General features: G+C 48.2%; 4 non-coding genes across 4 annotated transcripts; all 4 read right to left on the bottom strand.

Annotated features, from left to right (window-relative positions):
* Positions 1 to 11,236: 11,236 nt before the first annotated feature.
* Positions 11,237 to 11,399, bottom strand: LOC134981515 (U1 spliceosomal RNA). The gene has a single exon (XR_010190659.1). It is a non-coding gene; the product is annotated as a U1 spliceosomal RNA (small nuclear RNA).
* Positions 11,400 to 11,550: 151 nt separating this feature from the next.
* On the bottom strand, positions 11,551 to 11,717 carry LOC134981886 (U1 spliceosomal RNA). The gene has a single exon (XR_010190786.1). It is a non-coding gene; the product is annotated as a U1 spliceosomal RNA (small nuclear RNA).
* Positions 11,718 to 12,394: 677 nt separating this feature from the next.
* On the bottom strand, positions 12,395 to 12,557 carry LOC134981350 (U1 spliceosomal RNA). Its single transcript, XR_010190555.1, has one exon. It is a non-coding gene; the product is annotated as a U1 spliceosomal RNA (small nuclear RNA).
* Positions 12,558 to 12,708: 151 nt separating this feature from the next.
* LOC134981938 (U1 spliceosomal RNA) lies at positions 12,709 to 12,872 on the bottom strand. Its single transcript, XR_010190829.1, has one exon. It is a non-coding gene; the product is annotated as a U1 spliceosomal RNA (small nuclear RNA).
* Positions 12,873 to 17,068: the final 4,196 nt, after the last annotated feature.

Here is a 17,068-nt window from a genome sequence, read left to right on the forward strand (position 1 = left end):
GGCGCTGGGCATGTTGTATGATGACCCTGACAAGACGGCCTCAGCCGAGGCTCAGATTTCGATCCTTAAGCAAGGGCGAAGGCCAGTTGAGGTTTACTGTACGGAGTTTCGGAGGTTGGCCCATGATACCCAGTGGAATGACCCAGCCCTGAGACACCAGTACCGAAGAGGTCTTTCTAACCAGATAAAGGACCAACTGGTACAATATCCCTTGCCTGATAGCTTGGATCAGCTCATGCAGTTATCCATCCGGGTGGATAGACGGCTGAGAGAGCGTAGGCTTGAAAGGGAGACTGAGATTTCCTTCCTTCCCAAGGGAACCTCAGACTCTGAGGAATTTTCTGAGGAGCCTATGCAGATTGGGGCTACCCGCCTCTCCTCGCGTGAGAAGACGCGGAGGAGACAGCAGGGGTTGTGTTTGTACTGTGGGAATAAAGGTCATGTGGTAGTATCATGCCCAGAAAAGCCGGAAAACTTCAGGGCCTGAGGGTGATGGGAAATATCCTGTCAGGCCAGAAGTCAGAATTTCCCAAGAAGACTTTTATCATTCCGGTGACCTTGAAGATCCTCGGTCAAACTGTCAAGACTGAGGCCTTTGTGGACAGTGGGGCCGACGGGGTTTTTATGGACCGCCAATTCGCCCTGAAACACTCTGTTCCCTTAGTACCCTTGGCATCGGAAATTGAGATTTGTGGGTTAAACGGGGAACCATTATCCCAAGGTAAAATTACCTCTTGCACTAGCCAGATTTCTTTGTTTATTGGAGCCACACACTCTGAAAAATTGTCCTTTTATGTGACTGTCTGTACTTTTGCCCCATTGGTGTTGGGGTTACCCTGGTTAAGGGCCCACAATCCTCAATTTGACTGGGTCTCTAGGGAGATTCTTAGTTGGGGTTCTGATTGTTTCAGGAGTTGCTTGAGCCTTCCAGTCAGGCTCTCGCAGCTAAGTTTGCCAGGATTGCCAGGGTGTTATGCAGATTTTGCGGACGTGTTCTCCAAAAAAGTTGCAGAGGTACTACCTCCCCATCGCCCCTATGACTGTGCCATTGATTTGTTGCCAAATGCTAAGCTTCCCAAGAGCAGGTTGTACTCCCTGTCACGTCCTGAGACTCAGGCTATGGCAGAGTACATTCAGGAGAACTTGGCTAAGGGATTTATCAGACCTTCACAGTCTCCAGTTGGGTCGGGGTTCTTCTTCGTGGGTAAAAAGGACGGTTCGTTGCGACCCTGCATCGACTTCAGGGAATTGAACCGTATCACGATTAAAAACTCATACCCACTGCCTCTCATTTCGGTCTTGTTTGACCAGCTTCGTACTGCCACCATTTTTTCTAAGATTGACCTACGCGGTGCGTACAATCTAATCCCAATAAGAGAGGGGGATGAATGGAAGACTGCCTTTAATACCCACTCAGGGCATTATGAATATTTGGTGATGCCTTTTGGACTCTGTAATGCCCCGGCAGTCTTCCAGGATTTCATGAATGATGTGCTCAGGGAATATTTGGATAGATTCTTAGTTGTCTATCTTGATGACATCCTAATCTTCTCCCATTCCCTGGAGGAACATCGGAAGCATGTACGCTTAGTCCTCCAGAAACTCAGAGACCACCGGCTTGGGGCGAAGCTGGAGAAGTGCGAATTTGAAGTTCAGCAAATCGCATTTCTAGGATATATTATCTCCCCAGAAGGTTTCCAAATGGAGGGTTCCAAGGTACAGGCAGTCCTGGATTGGGTGCAGCCCACTAGTTTGAAGGCGCTTCAGCGTTTCCTGGGCTTTGCAAATTTTTAAAGACGATTTATCGCTGGATTTTCGTCTATAGTGGCGCCCTTGGTGGCACTCACTAAGAAAGGGGCGGATGTTGCTCACTGGTCTTGTGAGGCTAAAGCGGCTTTTGCCCGTCTCAAAAGGGCATTTGTTTCGGCCAAGGTGCTGCGACACCCAGATCCAGAGCGTCCTTTTGTGGTGGAGGTGGATGCCTCTGAGATGGGTATTGGGGCAGTGCTTTCTCAAATGGGAGTGTCTGATAATCGCCTTCATCCCTGTGCTTACTTTTCCCGTAAATTTTCGCTTGCCGAGATGAATTATGACGTGGGTAACCGGGAATTGTTGGCTATTAAGGATGCACTCGAGGAGTGGAGACACTGGCTTGAGGGGGCTAAGTTTGTGGTCTCAATTCTCACTGACCATAAGAATCTGGCATATTTAGAGTCAGCGAAGCGTCTCAATGCCAGGCAGGCACGATGGGCTTTGTTTTTTGCTCGCTTTAATTTTTTTATAACATATCGCCCTGGGTCAAAAAACATCAAGGCTGATGCGCTCTCGCGGAGTTTTGCTCCAATCCAGGAGACCACCGAGGAGCCGTTGCCCATTGTTTCCCCATCATGTATTAAAGTGGGCATTACCCAGGACCTCTTATCATTAGTCCTTAGAGCACAGGAGCAGGCTCCTCCAGACCTTCCGGTAGGTCTTTTGTTTGTGCCTCCTAGGTTAAGACAGCGAGTGTTCCTGGAATTCCATGCCAAGAAGTCGGCAGGTCACCCGGGTATTGCCAGAACTCGGGAGTTGCTATCTAGGGCGGTGTGGTGGCCCTCGGTGGCTAAGGATGTGGATCAGTGGGTTCGGGCATGTGACATCTGTGCCCGAAATAAGACTCCTAGAGGGGTTCCTGTTGGCCCATTACATCCACTCTCTATCCCATCTAAGCCATGGACCCACATTTCAATGGATTTTGTGGTGGACTTGCCCAAATCCTCGGGGATGACAGCCATCTGGGTTGTCGTTGACAGGTTTTCGAAGATGGCGCACTTCGTTCCACTGGTTGGGCTGCCATCAGCCAGACGCCTGTCTGAATTATTTATGCTGCATGTTGTGCGTCTCCACGGGTTGCCACTTGATGTGGTCTCTGACCGCGGATCCCAGTTTGTGGCCAAATTCTGGAGGGCATTTTGTTCCGATCTCCAGATTTCTGTCAGCTTGTCGTCAGGCTACCATCCGCAGTCTAATGGGCAGACTGAAAGGGTGAACCAGTCCTTGGAGCAGTTCCTCAGGTGTTATGTCTCCAAGTGTCAGACTGACTGGGTTGCTCATCTGTCCATGGCGGAGTTTGCCTATAACAACGCGGCTCACTCTGCTACAGGGATCTCTCCCTTCCTTTGTGTGTATGGGCATCATCCTAAGGCCAATTCTTTTGACCCCCTGGACTCCACGCCTGGTGGTTCCTCTGTGGTTTCGGTCCTTAGAGGTATTTGGCGGAAAGTGAAGAAAGCCCTTGTGTCTGTGTCATTAGTGACCAAAAGGGTTTTTGATAAGCGGAAAAGACCCTGCAGCTTCAAATTAGGAGACTTCGTCTGGTTGTCTACCAAGAATTTGAAGTTGAGACAGCCATCTCATAAGTTAGGGCCCCGGTTCATCGGCCCTTATAAGATCACCAGGGTTATCAATCCGGTGGCATTTCAGTTAGATCTGCCCCGTTCTTTGGGTATCAATAAAACATTTCATTGTTCCCTTTTAAAACGGGCGATTAGTAATCCTTCTTCCAGTGGAAGACCTTCCCCTCTTCTGATACGTGGCCAGAGGGAGTTTGTTGTTGAAAGGATTCTTGACTCCAAGGTGGTTCGGGGTCGGCTGTCATTTTTGGTGCACTGGAAGGGGTATGGCCCGGAGGAGCGGTCGTGGGTGCGCAGTTGTGATCTTCATGCCCCCAGACTGATACGCTCTTTCTTCTCGCAGTTCCCCGATAAACCCGGTGGTAGGGGTTCTTTGACCCCTCGTCAGAGGGGGGTACTGTTAGGGTCTCCTGCCCTGTGCTGCCACGTCGTCATGGCAACCGGGAGACAAGTGCTAGTGGAGTAACCTGAGCGCAGCTGATACTCCGGTTCGGGTCTTTTGCTGTGCAGTGGTTATAGGCTCTGTGCACGGCAGGGGATCCGGTGCTGGTTTTTGTGCTCACAGTCTGTGAGGTCTGAGTGGGGCGTGGACAGCACCTGCTTTATAAGGCCTCTTTTCAGGGTAAGCAGATGCTGCTGAATCTTTGTTGGTTAGTCAGTTCATGAAAGTTAGCCAGTACTGTGTAGCTTTGTATTTGTTTGTTGCTTACTGCAAATAGGCCTGGGGATTTGGTATTACACTCTGCCAATCCAGACCTAGCAGTAAGACTGGAGTCAGTCGTTTAGCTTGCTGGGGTTCTGTTACCACTCTGTGAACTTAGCAAGTTTGCGGCTGTATTCTAAGACTTGCCTGTCTAATCCTGTCTCACTGTGCTAGGTGTCAGGGGTCAGTTTAGTGGCAGTAAGCTAAAACCTGTGCACTGCAAGTGAGAAATAGGATTGTGGAGACTCTCCTTGTGTCTATCATTCCATCTCTGACCAAGGAGTTTACTGCCACACCCGTTGGTAACCCTTTAGGGTTTTGCTGTTGCCCTTAGCAACAGCATTTCGGGTTCTCTATGTATTAAAACACAACATCTTGCTTTTTCCATCTGTGCAGTTCTAATACAAAGGAGATACCCAGTTCCTTAGCCTCTGGGCTTCTCTGTTCACTTTGTGTGTATTTTGTTACCCTATTACCTTCTGTGTACGTTATGTCCTATTCCCCAGTTTGTCTGTGAGTCCATTTGTTTTGCATAACAGTTCAAACACCAGTACATTCCTGCAGACACTGGAGTGCATAACAGTTCTGACACCAGTACTTTCCTGCAGGCACTGGTGTGCATAACAAACTTGTGATATACTACCCAGTTAACAGTATGAAAACAACATAGCATCTGTCCAAGACCGATGAAAACTAACTTATGTAAGCAATAACTATATACAAGTCTTGCAGAAGTAGTCCGCACTTGGGATGGGTGCCCAGCATCCTCCACGGACTACGAGAAAAAGATTTACCGGTAGGTTTAAAATCTTATTTCCTCTTACGTCCTAGAGGATGCTGGGGACTCCGTAAGGACCATGGGGATTATACCAAAGCTCCCAAACGGGCAAGAGAGTGCGGATGACTCTGCAGCACCGATTGAGCAAACAGGAGGTCCTCCTCAGCCAGGGTATCGAACTTATAGAACTTTGCAAAGGTGTTTGAACCCGACCAAGTAGCAGCTCGGCAGAGCTGTAGTGCCGAGACCCCTCGGGCAGCTGACCAAGAAGAGCCCACCTTCCTAGTGGAATGGGCCTTGACTGAATTAGGCAACGGCAATCCCGCCATAGAATGCGCCTGCTGAATCGTGTTACAGATCCAGCGAGCAATAGTCTGCTTTGAAGCAGGGGCGCCAATCTTGTTGGCTGCATACAGGACAAACAGTGCTTCTGTTTTTCTGACTCTAGCTGTTCTGGCCACGTAAATTTTCAAAGCCCTGACCACATCAAGGGACTCGGAATCCTCCAAGTCACGCGTAGTCACAGGCACCACAATAGGTTGGTTCATATGAAAGGATGAGTCCACTTTTAGCAGGAATTGAGGACGGGTCCGCAATTCCGCTCTATCCATATGGAAAACCAGATAGAGGCTTTTATGTGATAAAGCCGCTAATTCCGACACTCGCCTAGCGGAAGCCAAGGCTAATAACATGACCACCTTCCAAGTGAGATATTTCAACTCCACCGTTTTAAGTGGTTCAAACCATAACCTTAACACCACGTTAAGGTCCCAAGGCACCACCGGACGTACAAAAGGAGGCTGAATATGCAGTACTCCCTTCACAAAAGTTTGTACTTACTTCAGGGAGAGAGGCCAATTCCTTTTGAAAGAAAAAGGATAAGGCCAAAATCTGAACCTTAATAAAGCCTAATTTTAGGCCCAAATTCACTCCAGTTTGTAGGAAGTGAAGGAAGTGGCCCAGGTGGAATTCTTCCGTAGGAGCATTCCTGGCCTCACACCAAGAAACATATTATCGCCATATACAGTGATAATGTTTAGATGTCACGTCCTTCCTAGCCTTTATTAAGGTAGGAATTACCTCATCTGGAATACCCTTTTCCGCTAGGATCCGGCGTTCAACCGCCATGCCGTCAAACGCAGCCGCGGTAAGTCTTGGAACAGACAGGTCCCCTGTTGCAACAGGTCCTGTCTTAGAGGAAGAGGCCACGGATCTTCTGTGAGCATTTCCTGCAGATCTGGATACCACGTCCTTCGTGGCTAATCTGGAACAATGAGAATTGTTCTCACTCCTCTTTTTCTTACTATTATCAACACCTTGGGTATGAGAGGAAGAGGAGGAAATACATAGACCGACCGGAACACCCACGGTGTCACTAGGGCGTCTACAACTACTGCCTGAAGGTCTCTTGACCTGGCGCAATACCTCTGTAGCTTTTTGTTGAGGCGGGACGCCATCATGTCTATCTGGGGCAGTCCCCACCGACTTGCAATCTGTGCAAAGACTTCCTGATGAAGTCCCAACTCTCCTGGATGTAGGTCGTGTCTGCTGAGGAAGTCTGCTTCCCAGTTGTCCACTCCCGGAATGAACACTGCTGACAGTGCACTTACATGATTCTCCGCCCAGCGACGAATTCTGGTGGCTTCCGCCATCGCCACTCTGCTCCTTGTGCCACCTTGGCGGTTTACATGAACTACTGCGGTGACGTTGTCTGACTGGATCAGAACTGGTTGGTCGCGAAATAAGGTCTCCGCTTGACGTAGGGCGTTGTATATGGCCCTTAGCTCCAGGATGTTGATGTGAAGACAAGTCTCCTGACTTGACCAAAGACCTTGGAAATTTCTTCCCTGTGCGGCTGCTCCCCAACCTCGGAGGTTCGCGTTCGTGGTCACCAGGATCCAGTCCTGAATGCCGAACCTGCGGCCCTCTAGAAGGTGAGCACTCTGCAGCCACCACAGGAGAGATACCCTGGCCCTGGGGGACAGGGTGATCAACTGATGAATCTGTAGATGTGACCCAGAACACTTGTCCAGTAGGTCCCATTGCAAGATCCTCGCATGGAACCTGCCGAAGGGAATGGCCTCGTATGATGCCACCATCATTCCCAGGACTCGAGTGCAGTGATGCACTGACACCTGTTTTGGTTTCAATAGGTTCCTGACCAGAGTCATGAGTTCCTGGGCCTTTTCTATCGGAAGATAAACCCTTTTCTGGTCCGTATCCAGAATCATGCCCAAGCAAAGTCAGACGAGTCGTAGGAACCAACTGCGACTTCGGGATATTAAGAATCCAGTCGTGTTGCTGTAATACCTTCAGTGAACGTTATACGCTGTTCAGCAACTGCTCTCTTGATCTCGCTTTTATGAGGAAATCGTTCAAGTACGGGATAATTGTGACACCTTGCTTTCGCAGGAGCACCATAATTTCCGCCATTACCTTGGTGAAAATTCTCGGGGAAAATTCTGGAGAGACCAAACGGCAACGTCTGAAATTGGTAATGACAATACTGTACCGCAAATCTTAGGTACGCCTGATGAGGTGGATAAATATATCACTTGTACATTTTGCATTGCTCTTCTGGTGACAATGTAGTTTGTTTTTGTCAATTACCATTTCAGTAATAGGGTAAAGAAAATTAAGTGGATTTTTTAAAGAAACCAATGCTGTCAATATACTATTAAAACAAATTAAAATGGTAAAAGTTATTGTACTTTAAGTAAAAATAAAAGAGCCAAAATATCAATCCCAGTTTTTGATTACTTTAATTATAAAAAAAAAATGCACACAGTAGAGGATAGTTTCGATCAATCGACCTCTGGGTTATGGGCCCAGCATGCTTCCATTGCACCACTCTGCTGCTCATGTAAGTGCAAGAGATCCTGAAGGCTGTACTATAAGGAAAGACTTACTAGGCTGAATATGTATATACTGGAAAAGAGGTACCTAAGACGAGATATTATTAATATCTTCAAATATGTAAAGATACATAACAAAGAGTTATCAGAGGAATTATTTATTAAAAGAACACAGTTTAGGACATGTGTGCACTTGCTGCGACTGGAGGAAAGTTCCGAACGCAATGGAGGAAAGGGTTCTTCACTGTTAGGGCAATCAGGATGTGGAATTCCCTGCCAGGGAAGGTGGTAATGGCGGACTCTGTAATTTGATTTAAAAAAGGAATGGATACATTTCTGAATGAAAAAGCTATCCAAGGTTATAATACTTAAAATGTCAACATGGTTAATCCGGGGGTAACATGAGTTATAGTAGCTAACTAGTCATAAAATTAGTAATGTACTGTAGTATGCTAAGGACCACAATGCAGCACAAGACAATGAGCAGTGATACTGAGCACTGATGAGGATACTACTGAGAACTGACACTGAGCAGGAGAGACACACTACTAGTATTACTGAGCAGCAATAAGTAACCACTGATACTGAGCACTGATATTGAGATTTCCACTGAGAGAACATAGCCACGTCCTCTCCGCTCTCTCTTCAATGCACGAGTAAAAATGGCGGCGACGCGCAGCTCTTTATATGGAATCCGAATCTCGCGAGAATTCGACAGCAGGATGATGAAATTTGCCTCGTTCGGGTTTTCCGAATCAGGCGGGAACAACCAAGCCTGCCTCGAACCAGTGTAAGCCACGTGGAGTTCGTAGGGAATTCGGTTCTCGGAGAACCGAACCCGCTCCTCTCTACCTTACACTCATCAATTTTTTTCCTTTCAATCTAAGCCCCTGCAGTTTTCTGTAAGCATCTGCTTTGCTATGATGATCAACAAGTCACAAGGGCAAACACTCAGGGCTGGAGGCGTAGATCTTAGGACCAGCTGCTACAAGCATGGCAGAGGTGTAACTATCACTGGTAACACCCAGAGAGGTGACGAGGGAGATTGTAATGCAGTGCGCGCAGATAAGCAGCGCAATGGTAAAAAGGAGGCATAGTCTCATAGGTAGGAGCGTGGCCTGGTGGCCTGAATCTCCATTTTGTCGCTCCGGGTGTCCCGGGATTTTGCGAACTGCACCCGGGGACTAGTGTGTGAGCGGTGCTGGCTCCTGCACAGTGACAGAAGCTGGGTGTTGCATGTAATGTCACAGTGCAACACCCACATTCTGTCACTGAAGAGGAGCCGGCACTTTGGTGTCACCCCTCTTGGCGGGTGACACTCGGGTGTGGGCCGCAACCCCATTGTGATGCCACTGACCCATGGGAAGCTTTACGTGGCTTACCCATGTGTTAGTAGCCCCAAGCATCTTTTGTGTTAGTCCCTGAAGAAAAACTGCAAATATTGTTTACAAATAAATTTTGTAATCAATGGGCCTAATTCAGTAAGAATTGCAGAAAGTAAGGATTGCAAATTCTGCTAAGTAACAGAATTTGCAATCCTTTGGTTCGCATGCTGGGGCCACCCATCACAGGGCATGGCCACCCAGCATGCCGCCTCCCTTCTTGACCACGCTGTAATTGCAGTCGCACTGCAGTTCAGCGTGATCATAAAAAATGGGGTAGCCTCCTGCTGGTGCAGACTGTATGTGCGCGCAGGAAGCCACCACCATTTTTGTGATCGCAGCGGATAAATGTGATGTCATGCAGCCGCTCTGACCACGCCACCTGTTTCTCCGTTGCCGACCCAATTTTGAAGCCTTGCCCCCATACCGCTCCATCTCCGACTTGGAAATGGAGTGTTGCTGACCCCCCCCCGCCCCGATTGACAAGCAGAGGCGATTGCATTCTCTGCGGGGTGCCGCAGAAAACGCAGGCGCATGCTCTTAGCAATTTTTGCAGTTGGATCGCTTATTGCGATTGCAATCCAACCTGAATCAGGCCCTATTACCTATCACAATGCGCTGCGGGCACTACAAAATGGGGTTAATATATGAGAAAACCCCCCAGACCTGTGCTCCTTAACTGTCCCTGGGGGCTAGTGGAGCGGCTGCCCAGTAATCAGTGTCCACGCCAGTGCGAACACGGCCCACCCCCTATGGCCACGCTGGATCACGGTATAGTGTGGGCACAGAAGCCCCTTACCTCCCCTTCATCAGCGGCCTCGTGTTCCGGGAGGGTGGTGTGTATATGACTGACATTAGGAATAAACCGGAGCCTCTGCTGCAGTGACCCAGCAACCAGGGCACGGGAGTATACAGCGCCGCTGGGAGTGATTGAGCTGCAGTAAAGATGTCTATTAGACCAAGCCTGCTGCAGCCCTTGTAGGTTCTTATAAAAAAAGTTATTTTCTTGTCAAAATTAATAGCTAAGAATAGGCTGCCTGAGGCCTGCTACTGAAGGCACCAACTACAAACTGAGCTCCCTGTTCATGGAAGCGGGGTTATAGAGGAGGGGCGCTGAGCATCTTGGAAATAGTCAAAAGCTTTGAGCCTGTTGGTGCCTCAGATCAAGATTCTACTCTACACCCCAATGCGAATCCTTGTGGAGTCCAGGGTACCCCACACAGAAGAAATGAATGTGTCACACCCATTGGCAGCAACATTAGAATAGCTGCTGACAGGCACAATTGAGAAAGGAAGGGTGGTGGGAGCGGGGGGGGGGGGGGGGCATTTGAATCCAGCACATAGATGCAATTCAAATATGTAATTTGTACCTTCCTATTTTAAAATGTAATGGATGAACCTCACCCTGTGAGAACTATCTTCATGACCAAGAGATCTCATATGCAAGATAAGTATGAGTTGGGTTAGGGCTGGGGAGGGCGGTTGCTCAGGCACACACCCGACAAGTTAAGGAGATTCAGCTGAGGAAGCACAAGGGAACTCTCGTCTGGGGACAACAACTGCAGGGAGAACACATATTTTCAGATGAACATGGGAGGGCAGAAGGCTGCCTAATACTGAAGCACCCCCAAACAACAAACCAAATGCAACAACTAGTGCAAGCATTCCTGGGGGAAGGCCTGCAGCAGATGGATTTGCATATGGTGATGTCATCCAAGCAGTGGGTCAAAGTTGGCTTCAACCCTCGTCTGCATATGAAAAGAGAATAGGGGTATGCAGGGCATGGCGGCCTTTTGCGGCGCTTGGATGACCCCTAGTTCGCATTAAACACCCCCACCCTCCTTCGGTGCGGGGCTCATGTTGGCCATGCCCCAGCCCCTGAAGCATTCAAGCTGATTTCTTGCAGCAGCTGGGCACTGTAACAGCTCCAGAGCTGCTCTGTAAGGCAAGTAAAAGGGTGTGGGCCCTGCAGCACTACCTGTAGTTCGCATTGTGCATTGGAAGGCACAAAGTAAGCAGATGGGAGAAGTCAGGATAGTGCGCAAGGGCATAGAAGGGAGCGGCTCAAGAAAAGAGAAGTGGAAACAGACATCAAACTAGGCTGGAGAGAGACCTGAGACAGAGAGATCTGAATTATACGAGAGCCGACCAGGGGAAACACAAATTATGCAGTCAAGTTTCCCACATTTGGGGAAATCGCAGGAGCAGCAGACCCAGAGTGCAATGGGTGAGCCTTGCCCTGGAAGAAGCACCTTCATGATCATAGTATCTCACTTGGCAGGTAAGTAGGAGTTGGGCTAGAGCTGGGGAGGGTCGCTGCTTGGGAACCCCCTGTCAAGTGAAGGAGATCCAACTGAGGCAGCACAAGGGAACTCTCGAAAGAAGAACAAGGCTAGAGGAAGGTCTGAGACAAAGAAATCTGACTTTTACCAGAGCTGACCAGAGGAAAGCACAAACACAGTCCCCCACTACCACAAATAATGCAGTCGAGTTTCCCACATTTGGGGAAATCACAGGGGTCAGCATACCCAGAATGCAATGAATAAACCTCACCCTGGGAGAACAATCTTCATGACCATGGTATCTCCTACCATGCAAAATAAGTATGATTTGGGATAGGGCTGGGGAGGGCCGCTGCTCAGGCACATCTCTGTCAAGTAAAGGAGATTCAACTGAGGCAGCACAAGGGAACTCTCATCTGGGGACAACAACTGCAGGGAGAACACATATTTTCAGATGAACATGGGAGGGTAGAAGGCTGCCTAATACTGAAGCACCCCCAAACAAACAAACCAAATGCAACAACTAGTGCAAGCATTCCTGGGGGAAGGCCTGCAGCAGATGGATTTGCATATGGTGATGTCATCCAAGCAGTGGGTCAAAGTTGGCTTCAACCCTCGTCTGCATATGAAAAGAGAAAAGGGACGTGCAGGGCATAGCGGCCTTTTGCGGCACTTGGATGACCCCTAGTTCGCATTAAACACCTCCACCCTCCTTCGGTGTGTGGCTCATGTTGGCTATGCCCCAGCCCCCCTGAAGCATTCAAGGTGATTTCTTGCAGCAGCTGGGCACTGTAACAGCTCCAGAGCTGCTCTGTAAGGCAAGTAAAAGTGTGTGGCACTACCTGCAGCACTACCTGTAGTTCGCATTGTGCGTTGGAAGGCACAAAGTAAGCAGACGGGAGAAGTCAGGATAGTGTGCAAGGGCATAGAAGGGAGCGGCTCAAGAAAAGATAAGTGGAAACAGACAGCAAACTAGGCTGGAGAGAGACCTGAGACAAAGAGATCTGAATTATACGAGAGCCGACCAGGGGAAACACAAATTATGCAGTCAAGTTTCCCACATTTGGGGAAATCGCAGGAGCAGCACACCCAGAGTGCAATGGGTGAGCCTTGCCCTGGGAGAAGCACCTTCATGATCATAGTATCTCACCTGGCAGGTAAGTAGGAGTTGGGCTAGAGCTGGGGAGGGTCGCTGCTCGGGAACCCCCTGTCAAGTGAAGGAGATCCAACTGAGGCAGCACAAGGGAACTCTCGTAAGAAGAACAAGGCTAGAGGAAGGTCTGAGACAAAGAAATCTGACTTTTACCAGAGCTGACCAGAGAAAAGCACAAACACAGTCCCCCACTACCACAAATAATGCAGTTAAGTTTCCCAGATTTGGGGAAATCACAGGAGTCAGTATGCCCAGAATGCAATGAATGAACCTCACCCTGGGAGAACAATCTTCATGACCATGGTATCTCCTATGCAAAATAAGTATGATTTGGGATAGGGCTGGGGAGGGCCGCTGCTCAGGCACATCTCTGTCAAGTAAAGGAGATTCAACTGAGGTAGCACAAGGGAAATCTCATCTGGGGACAACAACTGCAGGGAGAACACATATTTTCAGATGAACATGGGAGGGCAGAAGGCTGCCTAATACTGAAGCGCCCCCAAACAACAAACCAAATGCAACAACTAGTGTAAGCATTCCTGTTGGAAGGCCTGCAGCAGATGGATTTGCATATGGTGATGTCATCCAAGCAGTGGGTCAAAGTTGGCTTCAACCCTCATCTGCATATGAAAAGAGAAAAGGGGCGTGCCGGGCATGGCGGCCTTTTGCGGAGCTTGGATGACCCCTAGTTCACATTAAACACCTCCACCCTCCTTCGGTGTGGGGCTCATGTTTGCTATGCCCCAGCCCCTGAAGCATTCAAGCTGATTTCTTGCAGCAGCTTGGCACTGTGTTACGCACACCAGTGCTAACAGGAGTATACCGGTGTATGAACAGAGAGGGATGCGAAGCAAATGAACTCACAGACAGTATAACATAACATACACAGAAGGTGATGGAATAACTAATAAACACAAAGTGAACAGAGAAGCCCAAAGGCTCAGGAACTGGGTGTCTCCCTAGTGTCAGGAATGCTCAGATGGAATAGAGCGGACAATGAAGCGAGATGTAGTGATTTAACATGTGGGGCACCCGAAATGAGGTTGCTAAGAGCAACAGGAAAAAACCCTAAAGGGTTACCAACGGGTGTGGGAATAAACTCCTTGGTCAGAGATAGAAAAATAGACACAAGGAGAGTATCCACAATCCTAACCCCCACTTGCAGGGCACAGGTTCAGCTTACTGCCACTAAATTGACACCTGGACGCCCTGCACAGTGAGGGAGGATTAAGCAAGCAGGTCTGAGAGTACAGCCGCAAACCTGCTGGGTTCACAGAATAGCAAAAGAACCCCAGCAGGTTAAACAACTGACTCCAGTCTTACTGCTAGGTCCGGATTGGCAGAATGAAGTACCGAATCCCAAGGCCTATTTGCAGTAAGCAACAAGTAAATACAAGGTCACACAGTACTAGCTAACTCTCTGGAACTGACTAACAAACAAAGATTCAGCAGCATTTGCCTAGCCTGAGAGGATTGTTTATATAGCAGGTGCTGTCCACGCCCCACTCAAACCTCACAGACTGTGAGCACAAAACCAGCGCCGGATTCCCTGCCGTGCACAGAGCCTGTAACAACTGCACAGTAAAAACCCGGACCGGAGTATCAGCTGCGCTCAGGTTACTTCGCTAACACTTGCCTCCCGTTTGCCATGGCGATGTGGCAGCACAGAGCAGGAGAACCTAACAGTACCCCCCCCCCTCTGACGAGGGGTCAAAGAACCCCTACCACCGGGTTTATCGGGGAACTGCGAGAAGAAAGAGCGTGTCAGTCTGGGGGCATGAAGATCACAACTGCGCACCCACGACCGCTCTTCCGGGCCATACCCCTTCCAGTGCATTAAAAATGACAGACGACCCCGAACCATCTTGGAGTCAAGAACCCTTTCAACCACAAACTCCTTCTGACCCCGTATCAGAAGAGGAGAAGGTCTTCCACTGGAAGAAGGATTACTAACCGCCAGTTTTAAAAGGGAACAATGAAATGTTTTATTGATACCCAATGAACGGGGCAGATCTAACTGAAATGCCACCGGATTGATAACCCTGGTGATCTTATAAGGGCCGATGAACCGGGGGCCTAACTTATGAGATGGCTGCCTCAACTTCAAATTCTTGGTGGACAACCAGACGAAGTATCCTAATTTGAAGCTGCAGGGTCTTCTCCACTTATCAAAAACCCTTTTGGTCACTAATGACACAGACACAAGGGCTTTCTTCACTTTCCTCCAAATACCCCTAAGGACCGAAACCACAGAGGAACCACCAGGCGTGGAATCCAGGGGGTCAAAAGAATTGGCCTTAGGATGATGCCCATACACACAAAGGAAGGGAGAGATCCCTGTAGCAGAGTGAGCCGCGTTGTTATAGGCAAACTCCGCCATGGACAGATGAGCAACCCAGTCAGTATGACACTTGTAGACATAACACCTGAGGAACTGCTCCAAAGACTGGTTCACCCTTTCAGTCTGCCCATTAGACTGTGGATGGTAGCCTGACGACAAGCTCACAGAAATCTGGAGATCAGAACAAAATGCCCTCCAGAATTTGGCCACAAACTGGGATCCACGGTCAGAGACCACATCAAGTGGCAACCCGTGGAGGCGCACAACATGCTGCATAAATAACTCAGACAGGCGTCTGGCCGATGGCAACCCAACCAGTGGAACGAAATGCGCCATCTTCGAAAACCTGTCAACGACAACCCAAATGGCTGTCATCCCCGAGGATTTGGGCAAGTCCACCACAAAATCCATGGAAATGTGGGTCCATGGCTTAAATGGAATAGAGAGTGGATGTAATGGGCCGACAGGAACCACTCTAGGAGTTTTATTTCGGGCACAAACGTCACATGCCCGAACCCACTGATCCACATCCCTAGCCACCGAGGGCCACCACACCGCCCTAGACAGCAACTCCCGAGTTCTGGCAATACCCGGATGCCCTGCCGACCTCTTGGCATGGAATTCCAGGAACACTCGCTGTCTTAACCTAGGAGGCACAAACAAGAGACCTACCGGAAGGTCTGGAGGAGCCGTCTCCTGTGCTCTAAGGACTAATGACAAGAGGTCCTGGGTAATGCCCAATTTAATACATGATGGGGACACAATGGGCAATGGCTCCTCGGTGGTCTCTTGGACTGGAGCAAAACTCTGCAAGAGCGCATCAGCCTTGATGTTTTTTGACCCAGGGCGATATGTTATCAAAAAATTAAAGCAAGCAAAAAACAATAAAAATATAAAAAAAAAAAAAAAAAGAGGAGTCAAAATTTAAAGTAAAGTCTGAATTTTTTCCCATTTCGGCTAAGAGTAGCTGTATAGAATCATTTTATAAGATCACACTGGAAGACTTCAAAGAACTAGTGGGACAAAATAATTCCAGATTCTCATCTAAATTTGCATCAAACCTTACCAGACAGGAGAAACGAGCTATTAAAGAATTAACACAAGACACATCTATAACAATTAAAGAGGCAGATTAAGGTGGAGGCCTAGTTATTATGAATATGTCATACTATTTGCAGGAATCCTTGAGTCAATTATAAAACAAACAATTTTATACCACTCTCACTCAAGATCCCACTTTAAAATTTACACAGGAGCTTAAGATCTTATTAGATCACGGTCTGGATCTGGGGGTCATATCCAGAGAAGAATTACGATTCCTATTCCCACACTTTCCCACCACTCCCACTTTTTATTTTCTTCCCAAGATACACAAGTCCCTCACTACACCTCCTGGTCGTCCCATCATTTCTGGGATCAATTCCCTCACTTCCAATCTTTCTTTTTACATCGATTCTTTTCTTCAACCACATGTCACGTCATTAAAATCACATCTATCAGACACAAAAGATTTTCTAAATAAAATACAGAACATCCAGTGGAAGGATACATATGCGTTCCTGACACTGGATGTACAAGCACTATACACCAACATCCCTCACAACCTGGGCGTCAAAGTCATCTCTAAATTACTTAATAGGACTTCTACACTTGATAAACAACACCAGGATTTCCTTACACAATGCATCACCTTCATTCTGTCACATAATTATTTTATTTTTAATCACAAATATTATTTACAGCTCACCGGCACCGCCATGGGGACCAGGTTCGCTCCCAGTTATGCCAATCTATACATGGGTGACCTTGAGGACACCCATGTGTGGTGCACTGACTGGGTAGCGAACCTGGTTTTCTATGGTAGGTATATAGACGACTTATTTATCATTTGGGATGGGGATTCCACCTCTGCCTCCTCTTTTGTCACTAGTCTCCAATCCAATTCACATAATCTCACTTTTACTCACTCCTATGATAGGAGCCGTATGAATTTCCTGGATGTGACCCTCCAGATCAAAGACAATCAAATAAACACATCCAATTTTGTCAAACCAGTTAACACAAACTCATACCTACACTACAGAAGTGCCCACTATACACCTTGGAAAGACAATATACCCAAGGGACAATTAATGCGTCTGAGACGCAATTGTTCCGATATAGAGACGTTCAAAATACAAGC

Source organism: Pseudophryne corroboree, chromosome 12 (assembly GCF_028390025.1).
Source record: "Pseudophryne corroboree isolate aPseCor3 chromosome 12, aPseCor3.hap2, whole genome shotgun sequence".
Lineage (NCBI taxonomy): Eukaryota > Metazoa > Chordata > Amphibia > Anura > Myobatrachidae > Pseudophryne > Pseudophryne corroboree.